Genomic DNA, 20804 nt, shown 5'->3' on the forward strand with positions numbered 1-20804 from the left:
CAATACTGTTAACACGTCATTTATCTCAAGGTTGATCTATAGGTCCAACATAATCCTGTTATGAACTAAATTGTGTGCCCCCCAATTCATATGTTGAAACCCTGACCCCCCATACCTCAGAAAGTGACTGCATCTGGAAACAGGGTCTTTAAAGAGGTGACTGAGTTAAAATAAAGCCATTAGGGTGATGCCTGATGCGATCCGACTGGTGTCCTTTACAAAGAGGAAATAAGGAGCACACAGAGACACTGAGGATGCCCCCACACAGAGGAAAGACCACGTGAAGACACAGCATGGAGGCAGCCATCTGCAAGCCAAGGAGAAACTAAACCTGCTGGCACCTTGACCTTGGACTTCTAGCTTCCAGAACTGTGTGAATATACATTTCTGCTATTTAAGCCACCCAGTCTGTGGTATTTTGTTGTGGCGGTGCTATCAAACTCACACAAATCCCCCCCAAAATCCCAGAAGGCTTTTTTTATAGAAATTGACAAGCTGATTCTAAAATGTAAATGGAAAGGCAAAGGGCCTGAAATAGCCACAACAATCTTGTTAAATCTTTTTAAAAAGTCATAGGACTTATATTGCCTGATTTCAAAATTTACTATAAAGTTACAGTAATCAATGCAGTGTGGTATTGGTGTAAGTGTAGACAAATAGATGTCTAGAGAAAACAGAAGCAGACCCATGTGTATACAGTCGATTGATTTTTCACAAAGATGTTAAGGCCATTCAATGAAGAAAGAAAAGCCTTTTCAATGAATCTGACAACTGGATATCCATGTTAAAAATCAAAATCAAAAACCTCAGACCATATACAGGAATTAATTCAAGATAGGAAAGTGCTAAAACAATAAAACTAGAAGAAAATATAGGAGAATACCCTTATGACCTAGGGATAAGGGAAAACGTTTCCAAGAGAACACAAAAGATGCTAAATATAAAAGAAAAAAATGATAAATTGGGCTTCACCAAAATTAACAACATCCACATATCAAAAGATTAAATTAAGAGGGGGTGGAGGGGAAGGCAAGTCACAGACCAAAAGAAAATATCTGCAAAACATATACCTGACAAGGAAGTTGTATAAGAAATATATAAAGAACTACAAATTGGGGCACCTGGGTGGCTTAGTTGGTTAAGTGTCCGACTCTTGATTTCAGCTCAGGTTATGATCTCATGGCTCATGAGTTAGAGCCCCACATTGGGCTTCCTGCTGACAGTGCAAAGCCTGCTTGGAATTCTCTGTCTCCCTCTCTTTCTGCCCCTCCCCTGCTCACTCTCTAAGTCTCTCTCAAAAATAAATAAACATTTTTTAAAAAAGAACTAAAATCACTAATAAAACTACAACTATTTAAAAAGGGCAAATGCTTCAAGAAGAACTTCACAAAAGAAGATATATAAATGGCTAATAAGCACATGAAAGGATGTTTAACATCATTAGTCATCAGAGAAATTAAAATTAAAACCGAAATGAAATATCACTCCACATCCATTAGAATGGCTAAAATTTAAGACTGATGATACCAGTTGTCAGTGAGAATATAGAGCAACTGGAACATTCATACATTGTTGGTAGTTTGTTAATGGTACAACACTTTTGAAAAATAATTTCTTGATTTTTTTAGCTTTTGTATTATTTTTAAAAATTTTATTGAGACACAATTGATATGTACCATTATATTTGTATACAGCATGTATATTACATCCCCAGGACTTACTTATTTTATAACTGAAAATGTGTACCTTGTGACCATCTTCACTCATTTCACCACCTCAAAGCATCCCCTGGTCAATCTATTCTCTGTATGTATGAGTTCCTTGTGTTTCTTTTTAAGATTCCACGTGTGAGATCATATGGTATTTGTCTTTCTCTGGCTAGCTTACTCTACTTAGCATAATGCCCTCAAGTTCCATTCATGTTGTCACAAATGGAAAGATTTCCTTCTTTTCATGGCTGAATAATAGAATAATATTCCAGTGTGTGTGTGTGTGTGTGTGTGTGTGTGTGTGTGTGTGTCACATTTTCTTTATCCATTCACCCATTATTCATCCATCGATGGACATTTAGGTTGCTTCCATGTCTTGGCTATTGTAAATAATTATGCTGCAATGAACACTGGCATGCAGATATCTTGTTGAGTTAGTGTTTTCATTTCCTTTAGATAAATAACAAGTGGAACTGTTTTTTATAACAGCTAGCACACTCCTACCTTATGAGCAAACTGTTCCACTTTTAGGTATACACTCAAGTAAAATGAAAACATGTATTCACAAAAAGACTTGTGCAAAAATATTTATAGCGGCTTTTTTTCTTTTTTCTTTTATTTTTTAATTCAAGTATAATTAGCTTATAGTGTTATATTAGTTTCAGCTGTATAATATAATGATTCAACAATTCCTCAGTGCTCATCACGGTAAGTGTGCTCTTAATCACCTTCACCTATATCATTTATGCTCCACCCACCTCCCCTTTGGCAACTACCATTTTGTTCCCTACAGTGAAGAATCTGTGTTTTTCAAAAGAGACTCAAAAATATGGAGAACAAACTGAGGGTTGCTGGAGGAGTTGTGGGAGGGGGGATGGGCTAAATGGGTAAGGGGCATTAAGGAATCTACTCCTAAAATGATTGCTTCACTATATACTAACGAATTTGGATGCAAATTTTAAAAAATAAAAAATAAAGTTAAATTATAAAAAAAAGAATCTGTGCTTTTGTTTGTCTCTTTTTTCTGTGTTCATTTATTTTGTTTCTTAAATTCCACATATGAGTAAAATCATATGGCACTTGTCCTTCTCTGACTGACTTATTTCACTTAGCATTATACCCTCTACATCCATCCATGTTGTTGCAAATGGCAAGACTTCATTTTTTTATGGCTGAGTAATTTTCATATATATATATATATATATATATATATATATATACACACCACACCTTCTTTATCCATTCATCTATGGATGGACACTCGAGTTGCTTCCATATCTGGGCTACTATAAATAATGTGCCAATAAACATAGGGGTCTATATACCTTTTTGAATTAGTGTTTTTGTTTTCTTTGGGCAAATACCCAGTAATGGAAGTAGTGGATCATATAGTAATTCTATTTTTAATTTTTTGAGAAACCTCCATACTGTTTTCCACAGTGGCTGCACAAGCTTGCATTCCCAAGTGCACAAGGGTTCCTTTTACTCCATGTTCTCCACAACATTTATTTCTTGTGTTTTTTATTTTATCCATTCTGACAGGTGTGAGGCGATACTGTGGTGTGGATTTGCATTTCCTTGATGATTAGTGATGTTGAGCATCTTTTCATGTGTGTGTTGGCCATCTGTATGTCTTCTTTGGGGAAATGTCTATTCATGTGTTCTGCCCATTTTTAATTGGATTAAAATTGGATTTTTAATTGGATTTTGTTTTGGGGTTGAGCTGTATAAGTTCTTTATATATTTTGGATATTAACCCTTTATCAGATGTATCATTTACAAGTATCTTCTCCATTCAATCAGTTGCTTTTTGTTTTGTTGATGGTTTCTTTCACCATGAAAAAGCTTTTTATTTTGGTGTAGTCCCAGTAGTTTAATTTTGAATAGCATTTTTATTCTTATACCCCCAAAATGGGGGTATAAACTAAATTCATCAACAAATGAATGCATAAATTGTGGTATATCTAATATGTAATACCATCCATAAATTAAAAAGAACATATTACTGATACATTCAAGAACATGTGTAAATCTTAAAACATAAATTAAGTACAAGAAGCCAGACACAAAATAGCATATATTGTAGGATAAATTTATAATATATTTGAAAACTGGAAAAACTAAACTATGGTGGTAGATATTAGAACACTGTTACCTCTGGGATACAGTAGGAGGTTGTCTGGAGAGGAGGGAGAAGAAACTTTTTAGAGTGATAAAATTGTTTCTGTCTTTTTTTTTTTAATTTTTTTTCAACGTTTATTTATTTTTGGGACAGAGAGAGACAGAGCATGAACGGGGGAGGGGCAGACAGAGAGGGAGACACAGAATGGGAAACAGGCTCCAGCCTCTGAGCCATCAGCCCAGAGCCTGACGCGGGACTCGAACTCACGGACCGCGAGATCGTGACCTGGCTGAAGTCGGACGCTCAACCGACTGCGCCACCCAGGCGCCCCTGTTTTCTGTCTTAATTAGTGTTTTGTTCCACATACAATTTGTCAAAATCATCAAACTGTACCCATAATGAATTTCACAGTAAGTTAGTTATACCTTAACAAAGATATGAGTTAAAAACAGAAAAAAAAGATAACTAATAAATACATCTAAAAGTTAATTATTTGAAAAAAAGAACATAATAAAATAAACTGTTAGCTGATGTAACTGGGGAAAAAGGGGGGTTTTATATACATAAAATTAGAAATGACAAGGAGGAAATAACCAAACTAAGCACTTTTTTTTTTTTAATTTTTTTTTTCAACGTTTATTTATTTTTGGGACAGAGAGAGACAGAGCATGAATGGGGGAGGGGCAGAGAGAGAGGGAGACACAGAATCAGAAACAGGCTCCAGGCTCTGAGCCATCAGCCCAGAGCCTGACGCGGGGCTCGAACTCCCGGACCGCGAGATCGTGACCTGGCTGAAGTCGGACGCTTAACCGACTGCGCCACCCAGGTGCCCCACTAAGCACTTTTTTAATGATAAGAGTTGACTTTGTACAATTCTTCGCAAATAAATTTTGGAAAAGTAGATGAAATGGATAATTTTCTAGCAAATACAACTTGTCAAAATCAATCCCAGTGGAGACAGAAAGTCCAAACATAGAAAATACCACAGAAGAAATAGAGGAAGCAGAAAAAATTTCTCACAAAAATGTCCCAGGCCCAGACTGTTTCTCAGGGAAATTCTATATTTAAAAATTATTATATGAAATGAGTATAACATCTATCTAAACCTGAAAATGATTGCATCAACAAAAGAAAATTACAGACCAATTTATCTTATAAATATCAATAATTAGCAAACAGAATCCAACAGGACATTAAAACATTCATCATGACCAAGTAGAATAGATTCAATATTCTAAAATTCATTAATATTATCCATCATACTAATAGAGCTTAATAGAGCTAAGAATTATATAAGTGTGTATCTAGAAAAATCCAAATTACTACAGTACTAGAAAACAACTACAAACAAAAAAATTTAGTACAGTAGGTTATAAAATCAATATACAAAAATCAGATCTTCCCCTATATACAAATAAAAATCAGTTTATATTGGACGAGAAAACCACCTTTGTGAAAACTAAATAAAATTAAATACCCAGGTGTAAATTTAGCAAGAAATGTCCAGGACCTATAGGAAGAATAACTATAGAATAATTCAAAAATGCACAAAAATAACCTTGCATAAATGAAAAGATATAACACATTCCTAGACAGGAAGACTCAATATCAGAAATTTTAGGTCAAAATAAGTTCATAACATGTCATATAGTTCATAAACTTAATATAATCCAACAAAAATATGAGTAAGTTTCTTTCTGGAACTAGATCATTTTTTTATAAAATTCATTTGGAAGAACAGACAAGCAAGAATAGCCAAGAGAGGAAAGCCTGAAAAGAGAGAGAGAAATGGGAAAGGGATAACATTGTGAGACACTGAAACATACTCTAATGTCTCTAATTAAAAATGTGGTGGTGCAACATGCATGACCCAGTGGAACAAAATAGAAAATCCAGAAATAGATCCAATTGCATTTGGAAATTTAGTATATTATAAAGGAAGAATCTCAAGTTATTGGGAAAAATGATGACTTTTTTTTTTTTTTAATCAAAGGCATGGAGCTAACTGAATAGCCATAGAAAAGATAAAATTGTATTCATTGCCCAAACCATGTACCAAGATAAATTCCAAGTGGATTAGAAAATTAAACATATTAAATGAGTCCATACAAGTATAGAAAAAAATATTCTATAATCCAAGAGTGAGGGGCACTTTCCTACCTCTGACTCAACGTTTAGAAGCCATAAGGGAAAAGACTAAGGAATTTATTACTTAAAATAAGAAAAAAAATTTTAACTTACATGGCATAAAAACACCATAAGGAAAGTAAAGAAACAAATAACACACTTCAACTTTTTCAATTTTTCAAATTTTATCATAAATAAAAGTTTAATATTTACCATATATAAAGAACCTTGAAAAAGAAAGAATGAGAGGTGCCAGTTAAGCGTCTGACTCTACATTTCTGCTCAGGTCATGATGTCACAGTCATGAGATTGAGCTCCATGTTGGGCTCTGCACTGACAGCATTGAACCTGCTTGGGATTATTTCTCTCCTTCTCTCTCTCTCTGCCCCTCCCCCTCTCACTCACACATTCTCTTCTCTCTCTCTGTCTCAAAATAAATAAACTTAAAAAAAAGAAAGAATGGAAGACTAATAACGCTACAGAGAAAAAATGCTAGGAATATATACAGACAATTCATAGAAAACTAAATACAAATGCCTTTATCTACATGAAAAGATCTTGATTGTGCACATAATAAGAAAATGGTAAATTAAAAACACAATAGTATACCATTTTTCACCTATCACAGTGGCAAAAAATCCAAGATTGATAAGTATTCATTTGGCCAGGCTTTGAGAAAACAGGCACTCTCATCATTGCTGGTACAAATCCTACAGAGGGGAATTTGGCAATTTTTAACAAAATAACATATGCATTCTGACCCTTTGACCCAGGAAGCTTACTTCTAGGCATCTGTCCTAAAGAAACACTGACAGAAACACAAAAATATGGACACTTATTTTGTAATAGCAAAAACCCCAAATGTTCATCAATTGGAGTCTACTGGAGAAACTACAGTCCATCCAAATAGTGAAATACTATGCATCTAGAGAAACCAATGCAGACTATCTTTGTATATAACTATAGCATAAGCTCCAGAATATAGTTCTGTACACACACACACACACACACACACACACACACACAAGAATCAGATATGGATTTACTTATGTAGATAATTACAGAAGTATAAACCATAAAGTAAATAAATAAAATCTTGGCTAAAGGGAAAGAAGGAAAAAGGGAGTTTGGGATGGAAGTTGGACTTCTGTGAATAATACCTTGTTTTTTAATTTTTTATAATTTTTTATTGAAGTGTATAGTTGACATACAATGTTATATTAGTTTCAGGTGAAAAAGAGAGTGAATTGACAATTCTATATATCACATGATGCTCACCACAAGTGTAGTGGTTTTTTTTTTTTTATTTGACCCAAGAGACCTAGGAAAATGAGCCACAAAAATGTTTTAGGTGACTATAAATTATGTTAAATCAGGATGAAAAAACAATTCCTAAAACAAAAGCAAAATAAAATAAATGGATCTAACTGTGCAGTGAGATTATAGCCGAGATGCAGAGGTATATTATTTTAAGTGGTTTGAAAATACAAAAGTTCATAATAACTATTTTCACTAATCCTATTTTGGCATGATTTTTCTAAAATCTATATAATAAGGTAAAGCAAATAAGCAATTACACTATTGTCATTAAGAACCAAGACTTTTAGGGGCGCCTGGGTGGCTCAGTCGGTTAAGCGTCCGACTTCAGCTTAGGTCATGATCTCGCGGTTTGTGAGTTCAAGCCCCACGTCGGGCTCTGTGCTAACAGCTCAGAGCCTGGAGCCTATTTCAGATTCTGTGTCTCCCTCTCTCTCTCTGACCCTCCCCCGTTCATGCTCTATCTCTGTCTCAAAAATAAATAAACATTAAAAAAAATTTAAAAAAAAGAACGAAGACTTTTAGCATACGAGGAAAAGATTCAAAATAAAATTGAAGGGTTAAGCAAAGCCCTATAATCTTAAATTTGGGTTGAAAGTATCAGTATAAACTTATAATATATTTTCTCTTTAAGAGGGATTTCCATTTCCAAGCTTGGACACCTTTTGTTTCCAGAAAATGATGACTGGGGACATCGTCATGTCAGAATTCAGGACGCAACTCAAGAAAGAGGTTCACATTCACTGGCAAGAAATAAAAAAAAAAAAAATCAGCACAAAAGAGAACAACTACAATGGATTTAAACACATGGAATATGTTTAAATTCATAAGTTCCTTCCTAATAATAGCATAAAACAAAAAATCTCAGTGGTTACCTCTGGAGTATTTAAGGGAACCAACCCACTATTCTGAATGCAGGTAAGTAGAGGGAAAAAATCAAACATTCAATCTATTTTTCCTGATTAAGCTATGTCATAAGTTATCTAAATAGTTAATGAGGAAAGAGTTCTCTCTATCGAAATAGTCCATGTAATAAATGATGAAGGAATGACAGAATTAGAATGCCGCCATTTTGCAAATCCCCAAATGAAGTCATGAATCTGAACAATGATTATTAATGGCTGTTACATCACAAAAAAGAGACAACCGGTCATGTGTGCTGGCTGACAGAAGCACATGACAATACTTACAATGTAGTCTTGCAAAGAAAGAAAGAAATCTGAATCAGACCAAGTCACTAGGTCTAGCTGCCATTTTATGGGAAATATAGGGGACAAAGGAGCAAGGTAAATGATACCAGAGATATGCAGTCCTATCTAGAAAACAAGAAATGACCTGGTCTCTTCAACAAATGACATAAAAGGGAATATAAAGAAAGGCAGGGAATCTATAAATTGCAGAGATAAAGAGAAATATCAACCACTTGCAATGTATGAATCTTATTTAAATCCTAATTCAACTGGAAAAAACAGACAATTGTGGAAATTTGAATACTGGATATTCAATGATATTAAGGACTTATTAATTTTTCAATGTGATAGTGTCAATACTGTTCTTTTAGAAACCTCTCATCATTCACAAAAGCATACAGAAGTATTTACAGATGACATTATTTGGGGGATGTGTGTTAAACACTCTGGCAGGGGGAGGGAGGGGTACAGATGAAACAAAAGTGGCTGTGAGTTTATTTTGTGTCTGGGTAATACGTTCATGAGGGTTCACTGTACTATTCTGCCTAATTTTGTGAATTTTTCAATTTGTTATAAAAACTGTTTAATGCAAGAAGTTCATAGATTGGGTAATTACTACATATTGGTGAAGGTAGACCTTTTGAAAGTAGAGAACTGAGCAGGAAAATCCATTAACTGCAGATAAGTCGCTCAAAATGTATCCTTTCTTTTTGTCACTTTAGGCAGCCTCTTTTTCACTGGGGCTGGATTAGCTGTTTCACAAATGCTCCACACGAGTATGTATGCCCAGAAAACTCTCCATCTGGAGAGGCTACTGCACCCTGGGCCCAGGCCACCTTCCCAGACTACACCACCTTTTCCTAAAAGCTTCTCTAAGTCATTCTGCCTAGGCCACAGTCATGCGGTGGGCACACTGCTGCTCCAGTAACATACCTAGGACCCTCGGGTAGTTCAGTCCTTCTCCCACCATGAAGTTCCCTCGGGCCAGACCTGACCATAGAGCTCTTTCCTTTTCTGGGTTTTAATCATTACTTTTTCACCATTGTCTCTGTTTCTTGAGGTCTGTTTCTATCAAAATTATGCTCACACACACACACACACACACATACACACACAGTCTCTTACAAGAATAGGCACCAGTGCTGGCTTCAGCAGCACATGTACTAAAATTGGAATGACACAGAGAAGATTAGCATGGCCCTTGCACAAGGATGACATGCAAATTCGTGAAGTTTCCATATGTAAAATTAAAGAAGAGGCACCTTATACCTATCATCTGCTATGTCAGTCCCTGCTTACCCCTCTGCATTCAAATACTCACAATGACCCTGAGAGGAGCTATTATTATCCTATTTTACAGATGAGGAAATGGAGGGAGAAGCTTCACCAAAACTGCACAGCTTGTAAATGGCAGAGCTGGGATTTAAATCCAGGTCTACCTGCTTGCAAAGCAAGTTTATTTAACCATAAATTGCCTGAATTGCCTTCTTTAGCAGCAAAGTGGCTATTCAATCAGTGCTCGCTGGGAGATACATGAATCTAACTGAGAAATTCAGGCATCCTGCTCATGTCTTCCCTTTCACAACTTCTTTATGTCCTAATGTCAGGCATCCCTTTTGCTCCCTGGACTGGAGGGGCTGAAGGATGCTTTCCACCAGGCCTGGAAGAGTATAAACACATCTGGAAGGAGGCCGCTGCCAAGCAAACCATGCTCCCCCCAGAGTGCGGACAGGATGAGGTGGCTATAAATAATCACAAGAGTGTGAAGAGATTCTCTCCCTGGACTCCCTCTGCAAAAGGTTGATGGTAATTGATGAGGCTACAGGGACATGCCAATCCTTCTGCTCTTAGAACCAGGTGTGGTTATTTACAGAAATGTCACTTTCCCAGCCCTCCCTCCCTATCTCTGCCAGAGGCTTCGAGATCAGCAAATAGCAATTTATTGCTGCCCCAGGGCACACAGCAATGAGGCACCTATATGCCCCACTGTCTACAAACCAGGCTCAGGCTCCTGCTCTGGCTGAGAGATGCTTCCTCTTTGGAAATTTGGAAAGACAGAGAGATCACAGATTTGCCCCCTTTCCAGGCAGAGGGCGGTCAAATGAACCATATCACAAACCACCAAGTCAATAAAATCTGGAGTTTCCACATTGCCCAGCTCATAGTGGGAGAAATAAATAGACCACTGGAAGAGAAGTCAGATGAGTGGCTACCGACCCCAACTAGGCCATCTGTTAGCAATCGATGTCTGAGCTCCAGTTTCCCAACTGTAAAATGGAGGCTAGTCTTCTGTCACATGCCAGACACAAAAGGTTTTTGAAAAGAATACATTAAGTAATGGAGTTAAATGACCTGTATTGTATGAGACCTTCATTATCATAGTCATTATTATAATGAAGTCCTATAAGCCCCTATTAGGAGTGTCCATGATAGGTTTCAGAAAATAGTTTGCACTTGTTCTGCTCTCATTCCCATGGCCTTGCTGGTCAGTGGCATGAGCAAAGTGGAAATGCAGCATATAAATTTGATTTCTCACAGCATCCGAATTGTAGATGAAGATCATTTTGTTATAACAAGGTTTACACCAAAAAATAAAATAAAATCAATTTCACAACTAAATAAAAATGCTTTTGGGAATAAGAGAGCAGAGCTACATCTCAAGATAGCCCAAGCTGGCTGAAAGTTCTACTCTGAATAACTGGATCTCAACCAATAATGGATGGAAAATTGTCATGCTCCTTCCTTGCTCAGGGTGATACCAAAAGACCACACCAAAGGCTCCCCACTGCCAAGATGTCCAGGGTGGCTGGTGCAGATAGAGGCCAGAGAGAATGATAAGCAACAGAACACCTCAATCTGATGTTCCAGCTTCTTTGGGGGAAGAAGCTTCTCTTCTAGGCTCCACTCTAGTGCCTCTGCCAACAGTATCCCTAGGAAGTAGCTCACACAGATAACCTCTCTTAGCCCTGCAAAGTGGAAAACTTGATCTGTAAACAACAGAGCTGGTATTTGAATCCAGATCCATCCACTTTCTAAGAACCATAACCTGCTCCCAGCCTATAATTGGACTCCCCATTGCAGGGGAGTCTACTTAGAGTCAACAGGAACTATATCTTATTCCCTTTATTCTGACATCGCCTTTAGCCATCTGGCCCTTTTGTGCTTCCACACAGCAGGCTTGTACTTGGAAAGTAAAGCCCCAGAGATGCCCCCATCTAAAAAAGATATCAGGCTGAACTGACCAGGGTAGTTTGTCTCTTGGTCAGAAGGGGAGTATTTTTCCTTTCCTCAGAAGTTTGAACCCCAAAAAACAATCAATTGAAAACATGTATAAAAAAGCAACTTAGTTTTATTTCTCTCCTTAGGAGTAGATATTTTAAAAAAAGTTCTGACCATCTGATTTTGTGTTAGGATGAAGAAGCATAAACAATAATTTTTATAAGCCATAATAATAGTTAACATTCATGAGTACTTTTTTAAGTGTCAAAATTTATGCTGAGTGATTTACATGAATTATCTCAAATGATTAAACAACCTGCACAAGATTCTTTACCCCTATTTACAGGTGAGGGAGAGAGGCTCAAAGTGATTTACCCAAGATCACACAGTAGAGAGGCAGCTTCAGTTCAATATGCAGATATTCTGAGGTAAAGCCCCACACTGGTTACATAGGCTCCAGGCTTTGTTCTACAGAATCTATTCAAAATCCTTTTTTAAAAATCCTTTCTTTGGATAAACAACATGTGGTATATCCATACAATGGTATATTATTCAGCCATTAAAAGGAATGAAGTGCTGATATGTGCTACAACATGGATGAACCTTGAAGATGTCATGCTAAGTGAAGTAAGCCAGACACAAAAAGACAAATATTGTATAATTCCACTTATATGAAATATTTATGATAGGTAAATTCATAGAAATAGAAAGTAAGATTCAGGTTACCTCTGGAGACCTGAAGGGGAGAATGGAGGAAGAGGAGAATGGAAAGTTATTGTTAATGGGTATAGAGTTCCTGTTCAAGGTAATAAAAACATTTTGGAAATACTGGTGATGGTTGTACAAGATTGTGAATGTATTTAATACCACTGAACTGTACATTTAAAATAGTTAAAATTCCAACTAAAAAAATTTTATACCGTATCTTTCTTATCTATTTGCCTTTCAATGGACACTTAGGTTGCCTTCATATCTTGACTATTGTAAATACTGTTGCAATAAACATAGGGGTGCATATATCTTTTCAAATTAGTGTTTTTCATGTTCTTTGGGTAAATATCCAGTAGTAGAATTACTGGATCATACGATATTTCTATTTTTAATTTTTGAGGAACCTCTATATTGTTTTCCACAATGGCTGCACCAGTTCGCATTTGCACCCACAGTGTAGGAGGGTTCCTTTTTCTCTATATCCTTGCCAACACCTGTTATTTCTTATGTTTTTTATTTTAACCATTCTGACAGGAGAGATCTCATGGTGGTTTTTATTTGCATTTCCCTCATAATGAGTGATGTTAAGCATCTTTTCATGTGTCTTGTCGGCCATTTGGATATATTCTTTGGGAAAATGTCTATTTGAGTCCCTTGTTCATTTTTGAATTGGATTGTTTAGGGTTTTTTGGTGATGAATTAAGTAAGTTCTTTGTAGTTTCTGGATATTAAATATATCATTTGCAAATACCTTCTCCTACTTGATAGTTTGCCTTTTTATGGTTTCCCTTACTGTATAAACCTTTTTATTTTGATATAGTCCCAATAGTTTATTTTTGCTTTTGTTTTCCTTGTCTTAGGAGACATATCTAGAAAAATGTTGCTATGGCCAATGTCAGAGAAACTACTGCCTTTGTTCTCTTCTAGGATTTTTATGGTTTCAGGTCTCACATTTAGGTCTTAAATACATTTTGAATTTATCTTTGTGTATGGTTGAGAAAGTGGTCCAGTTTCATTCTTTTGCATGTAGTTGACCAGTTTTCTGAGCATCATTTATTGAAGAGACTATCTTTTCTCTATTGTATATTCTTTCCTGCTTTGTCAAAGATTAATTGACCATATATTTGTGGGTTTATTTCTGGGTTCTACATTCTGTTCTATTGATCTGTATGTCTATTTTTGTGCCAGTACCATACTTTTTTTTATTACTACAGCTTTGTAGTGTATCTTGAGATCTGGAATTGTGATACCTCCAATACCAGCTTTGTTTTTCTTTCTCAAGATCGCTTTTGCTATTCAGGGTCTTTTGTGATTACACACAAATTTTAGGGTTATTTTAGTTTTGTGGAAAATGTTGTTTTTATTTTGACAGGAATTGCGTTAAATCTGTAGATTGCTTCAGTACTGTGGACATTTCAACAATATTTGTTCTTTCAATCCATGAGCATGAAATATCTTTCTATTTGTGTCATCTTCAATTTCTTTCATCAATGTTTTATAGTTTTCAGAGTACAGGACTTTCACTTCTACAGTTAAGTTTCTTCCTAGGTATTTTATTCTTTTTGGTACAATTTTAAGTGGAGTCGTTTTCTTAATTTCTCTTTCTGCTACTGCATTATTAGTGTACAGAAATGCTACCAATTTCTGGGCATTAATTTTGTATCCTGCAATTTTGCTGAATTCATTTATTACTTCTAGTAGCTTTTTGGTGGAATCTTCAGAGTTTTCTATGTATAGTATCATGTCATCTGCAAATAGTGACAGTTTAACTTCTTCTTTACCAATATAGATGCCTCTAATTTATTTTTCTTGTCTGATTGCTGTGGCTAGGACTTTTAGGACCATGCTGAATAAAGGTGGCAAGAGTGGACATCCTGTTCCTGATCTTAGGGGGAAAGCTCTAAGTTTTTCACCATTGAGTAAGATGTTATCTGTGAGTAACACACATAACCTTTATGATGTTGAGGTATGTTCCCTCTAAACCAATTGGTTGAGAGTTTTTATCATAAGTAGATGTTGAATTTTGCCAAATGCTTTTTCTGCATCTATTGAAATGATGATTTTTAACTTGCTTTTGTTGATCACATCGACTGATTTGTGAATATTGAACCACCCTTGCATTCCTGGAATAAGTCCCATTTGATCCTGGTGAATGATCCTTTTAGTGTATTATTGAATGCAGTTTGCTAATATTTTATTGAGTATTTTTTCAACAGTGTTCGTCAGGAACATTGGCCTACAGTATGCTTTTTTTGTGGTGTCTTTGCCTGGCTTTGGTATTAGGGTAATGCTGACCTTGTAGAATGTATTTGGAAGCATTCCTTCCTCTTCTGTTTTTTTTTTTTGGGGGGGGGGTATGGGTATAGTTTGAGGAGAATAGGTATTATCTCTTCTTTAAACATTTGGTAGAATTTACTTGTGAATCCATTTGGTCCTGGAGTTTTATTTTTTGGTAGTTTTTTAATTATCAGTTCAATCTCATTGCTAGCAACCAGTATGTTCAGATTTTCTATTTCTTCCTGATTCAGTTTTGGATGATAGTATGTTTCTAGGAATTTATCCACTTCTTCTAAGTTGTCCAATTTGTTGACATATAAATTTTCATAGTATTCTCTTACAATCCTTTGTATTTCTGTGGTTTCAGTTGTTACTTCTCCTCTCTCATTTATGATTTTACTTATTTGGGTCCTTTTTTTTCTTGATGAGTCTGGCTAAGAACTTATCTGTTTTATTTCTCTTCAAAAAACCAGCTCTTGGTTTCATTGATTTTTTTAATTATTTTTTAGTCTTCGTGATTTATTTCTCCTCTGATATTTATTATTTTCTTCCTTCTACTCACCTTGGGATTTGTTTATTCACCTTTTTCCAGCTCCTTTAGGTGTAAGATTAGATTGTTTATTTGAGTTTTTTCTAGTTTCTTGAGGTAGGCCTGTATAGCTATATATTTCCCTCTTAGAACTGCTTTCACTGCAACCCAAAGATTTTGGACTGTTGTGTTTTTACTTTCACTCGTTGTCATGTATTTTTTTTAAATTTCTTCTTTGATTGTTTCATTGACTCATTGGTTGTTTAGTATCATGTTGTTTAGCCTCCATATGTTTGTGTTTTTTCCAGTTTTTTTTCATGTGATTCATTTCTAGCTTCATACAATTGTGTTCAGGAAATATGCATGCTATGATCTCAACCTTCTTAAATTTATTGAGGTTTGTTTTGTGGCCTAACTTGTGATCTATTCTAGAGAATGTTTTCCATGTTCACTTTAAAAGAATATGTATTCTATTTTTAGATGGAATGTTCTGTATGTATCGGTTATGTCCATCTGGTCTAATATGTCATTTAAATACAGTATTTCCTTGTTGATTTTCTAATTGTGTGATCTATTCATTGATGTAAGTGGGGGTATTAAAGTCCCCTATTAGTATTGTATTATGTCAATTTCTCTATGTTTGTTGATAGTTGTTTTATGTATTCCGGTGTTAGATGTGTAGATATTAACAACTGTTACATCTTCTTAATGGATTGATCCCTTTATCATTATATAATGCCCTTCTTTGTCTCTTGTTAGTCTTTGTTTAAAAAAAATTTTTTTAATGCTTATTTATTTTTGACAGAAAGAGCATGAGCAGCACAGGGGCACAGGAAGAGAGAGAGAGAGAGAGAGAGAGAGAAAGAGAGAGAGAGAGAGAGAATCTGAATCAGGCTCCAGGCTCTGAGCTGTCAGCACAAAGCCCAACACAGGGCTTGAACCCACGAACCATGAGATCATGACCTGAGCTGAAGTCAGATGCTTAACCGACTGAGCCACCCTGGCATCCCTTGTTAGTCTTTGTTTTAAATTCTATTTTGTCTGATATAAGTATTGCTACCTTGACTTTTTTTTTTTTTTTGCTTTCATTTGCATGGCAAATGTTTCTTCATCCCTTCACTTTCAGTCTGTATGTGCCTTTGGGTCTGAGGTGGGCCTTTTGTAGGCAGCAAATATATGGGCTTTGTTTTTTTTCTTAATCCAGTCTGCCACCCTATGTCTTTTGATTGGAGCATTTAGACCATTTACATCAAACTCCAAATTTTATGTTATATATAAGTATAACATATATAAATATACATTTAGCATAAAATCTGCTTAAGTTAACCAAAACTGATTTCTGTTACTTGCCACTGAGAATGTGCCTGGATCCACTAAGATGGAACTTATACTCTAGGCCACAATAGTAATGACCAGCCCAAATTACCTTGAAAAACATTTTAAAAAACCAAACAGATGAATAAAAGCTAGAGAGTAGACAATAGTTTGTCAAAGTACAGAGTAGATTTGGGGATTCTTTTGCACGGGTTATCAAAGGTTGCCCATGCAGGATGCCCATGCAGGATGAGAGGTTGAGTTTTAGAAGTATCCAGGAGGGACATTATTTTAACAGTATCCTTTCCAATTTTAAATAGAAAAACATATCAGAGATAGAAACTTTATAGGTCTTCTATCATGCACTATGGAAAATTCAATAACAATTCCATCTGCTGTACCAGAAAGCCCTGATGTTATGAAGTCACAAAGAACAAGGTGGTACCTAGGCCAGACTTCTGGGAAGAAGATGCTTTTCATGGAGCCCACAACTCCTCAAGGTTGGAGCTCACACCCCAGGATGGTGATTACAGTATCTCAAATCAAATAGTCCTTACCATTGTAACCTGGCTGCTGAAATCTTAGTGCTAGGCTAAAGGAGTAAAACCAATTAAGTTGCTATTCCTTGCTGTTCCAGCTGTGCCCCCCCCAATCCTAAACTCTCCCTCCAGGCTGCTTCAATATCTCTAATTGCTCCCCACTGACCAAGTTTAAGTGCGATTGATCCATAACAATAGCTTCCTGACTGGTCTCATTCATTCATCAGGTATCTACTGACTACCAACTATGTGCCTGGCCCTGTTCTAGACCCTAGGGAAAAGTAATGAACAAAAGAGAACCCTCAGGGAGCTAATATTCCTGTGAATCCCATCATCTAGTATCACTCCTCTATAGTACATCCCACACATTAGCCAACAGAGACATCTCTCAGAAACACAGATCTAATCATAGCCCTCTCAGGCTGAAAATCCTTCCCTAGCTCCTCACTCCCAAGGATGAAGTTCAAGCTCCCTGGCCCAAAAGACCCTTCTAAACTTAGCCCTACGATACCATACAGCCTCACCTTCACCTTCTCTCTGCCCCAGCATCCCACTTATGGTGAAAAGAGCTTGGCACAAACAACATCAAGAATCACGTGGTGCACCTGGAACTTGTGGGCAAAGGGATCAGCAGGTGTGCCCAGGCCCCTGTCCTCTCGGCATCCTGCAAAAAAGAAATGTTTAGGCTGCAGCACAGCTGTGTGTGAAGTGGGTCATCAGAGGGCTCTACCCTTTGTTGTTTTCCATTTGTAGGGACCAAATGTGGAAGTGGCTTTGCTCTAAGTAGAGGGAAAAATAAACATTTAGGACTTCAGGCACCAAGGGATACAGGCTGAGGTACCAGGTGTACAGAGGACTGCTGGGAGGTGCCAGCTGCCTTGAGACCCTGGGAGCCCCCATTCCACAGGAAACTGAATTAAGGCACAGATAACTCTGAGGAGAGAAGAGAGTTTATCCAGGTCTATGAGAACTGCAGCCTTATTGGAAAGCAATTCAGAGACAGCCCCTATTGTCATTTATTCACCAGTTCCACCCATCTCCAGCCACACCCCCATCACAGCATGTATCCCATCCCCAGACACACCACGCATTCTAAACACTCTGGTACCTCCATGCCTTTATACATGTGCTTCTTGGTGCCTGTGGCACTTTCTCCCCTCTCTGGAGAATTCTTTCCACAGATGTCAAACACAGCATTGACAAAGGAAGTGGTTCTACATGATCATTCAAAGCCTGACTTCTTGCTGAGACCTCTGATCACCCCTATACATATATACCATTTCACGCATTGGGAAGGATTAAATTTGTGCCCCTGGGAGTCCTGCTAAATTCTGCTTATTACTATCTATTTCTTTTCACATTGTCTCTCCACTGAATTATGAGCTCCTCAAATGTAGGGTCCATGCCTGTCATCCCTATATTCTGCCTGCCACAGAACATGTTTGTGGAAGATAGAAAACTGGAGTAGAAACACCATTTTACTGCTCTGGAGTCTTAGCACATGTTGTTCCCTCAGCTCTCCCCATGACGTCAAATGACTGGCCCCTTCTTATTCAGTAGGTGTCAGCTTATTCATCATAAACCAATACAAAATAAGTCACTTTCCATGTGGCACCCTCTTCTTTTCCTCCATAGAACTTTTCATAATTTATAATTTCATGTTCATGGTCTATCTCTCCTGCTTGACTATAAGCTCCAAGATACATAGAAGTGCTTATTTTATTCCCTAGTGTATGATACAGTAGTGGGGAGGTAGGGGAGGAGTAACTTAATCTGTGACCATTTTTTTTTAATAAGGAAGCATATCCAGCCTAGAAAACAGACAGGTTAATGAGACATTCTTTCTCCTCACCTAGTCCTGCCCCATTCCCACCCAACAGCAGTGGTTCTCCACCTTACTGTACAGTGGAATTATCTGGGCAGTTTTAAAAATTACTGACACCTGGATCACCTCATCAGGCATTCTGATTCAATTATCAAGGGTATTACCCAGACATGGTTAGGTTCAGATGCTGCCCAGCTGATTCTAATGTACATCCAGAGCAGGGAGTCACTGTCCTATAGTAGGGGTTGTTCTCTCAGGTTTTTAATGGCTTTATGGGGCTATGACTGCCAAATCTGTCACCTGAGATAATTTTTGGCACCTAACAGAGAGAAGCCCACAGCTCCTCTGGCCACCGGAGTACCAGCACCTACGCTCCTTAGAGCAGATAACGTGTGCAAGATATAGTAGGTTCTGATGCTCCACCAAGAGGCCTCCAATAAGCAGATGGGATTGAGCAAGCAGACATGGTGTTCTGCAAAGAGGAGCTAAGGCAGTAGTTCCTCAGGAAGTGGCTAACAAAGCTGGATGGTCATCCATCCATGGAGAACTTTGTTTCTTCATCCTCAAATGGGTCAAACAGCCTTTCCAGGAGGATAGCTCTCCAGCCAGATAGTTCTCCCTGGCCCCGCAAGTAAGAAATGGGCCACAAGACTTGTGGCTTATTCTCAATATAGTCCTCATTGTTTCCACATAAACATTTTAGAGTAAAGTTATCGTCAGGCCTATGTTTAGAAAGACAGCTCTGGGTTATCAGTACCTGTCATTTATCAAACTCTCCAAGGTACTAAAACATTCATTTTTGGCTGACATTCAGCTATTTCTCTATAAGCAGGTGAAGTTAGATTTTCACTTATCAAACTCTATTCATTATTCTAATTTAATTTCTCTGCAACCAGAGTTAGAGCTTTTTTTTAAATGGAAAGTCATTCTGACCTGAAAGACACAATTGCTTCATACCATCATGACAGGTCAATTTAAGAATGCAAGAGGCTGATAGCATAACTTCCAGGCTGATTTCCAAGAGCCGAACCTCCCTGCAGTGGTCTGGGGCCTCTTGGGCAGTTTGCTGCAGTTGCAAAACTCCTCTGACTGCTGCCATATAGATTCAGGTAGGAGCAACATAGCCAAAGAAATAGCCCCAGAATACCAGGTGGCTCCTGCTGTTTTCTCTAACTTTCTCAGCTCAGTTGAAGATGAGAAAGGCGGCTACTCCAACTGCAGAAGACATGGCTGTCCACGTACTCTGTTCCCAAAGCCTGCCCCCAAGGAATCCATTTCCTCCTGACTCGGCCTCCAGTCAGCTCAGTTACGCCACTCGTCTCCATCCTTCACCCTCTTGGTCCCTCGCTCATCAACATCAATCGTGGCATTGAAAGCCATACTATCCCACCTTGTACCACCAAACTTCATCATTGGTTCAGCCTGATGATAAATAAACCCTCATCCATCTTTACTTACAACATCCTATTAGGTGGATGTTGCAATGACTAGTTGTCTGTGCAGTAACCACTCTCCCTTCTGCTCTGCTGGGGCAGCCAAGTGCCCAGCGAACTGACTCCAGGGGTCTCAACAAGAGGGAGGTAGCCAGGGCTTCTGGGAAGCCACTTTAAAAAAGGCTAACTCAGCTGAGTGAACTTCTTTTATCCCCACACCCTTTCTCTTCTTCCTACTGGCATGTTGATGTGACCACTGGGGCTCCCCAGCCCTAGCCACTGACTTCCAGACTTCTTTTAAAGTCAGAAAATAACCTGATAATGTGTTTAAGCCATTGTATTTGAGTTTTGGTTCCTAGAAGCTCTGCTACTGTGATAAAACCCAGAGACTGGAAAGTAAGACCTAGAATGGCCTTCCCCAGCCTTAGCAGATGTTTCTTTGGGAACACCCCCTCCAGCATTGCGTTCAAATAACCATTAAGTGTGTCCATC

The 20804-nt window shown here is 37.6% G+C and overlaps 1 non-coding gene across 1 annotated transcript; it reads left to right on the top strand.

The window, feature by feature from the left end:
• The first annotated feature begins 9604 nt into the window (after window positions 1–9604).
• LOC122484517 lies at window positions 9605–9710 on the top strand. Its single transcript, XR_006297589.1, has one exon. It is a non-coding gene; the product is annotated as a U6 spliceosomal RNA (small nuclear RNA).
• Window positions 9711–20804: the final 11094 nt, after the last annotated feature.

This window comes from Prionailurus bengalensis, chromosome D1 (genome assembly GCF_016509475.1).
Source record: "Prionailurus bengalensis isolate Pbe53 chromosome D1, Fcat_Pben_1.1_paternal_pri, whole genome shotgun sequence".
Taxonomy (NCBI): Eukaryota; Metazoa; Chordata; class Mammalia; order Carnivora; family Felidae; genus Prionailurus; species Prionailurus bengalensis.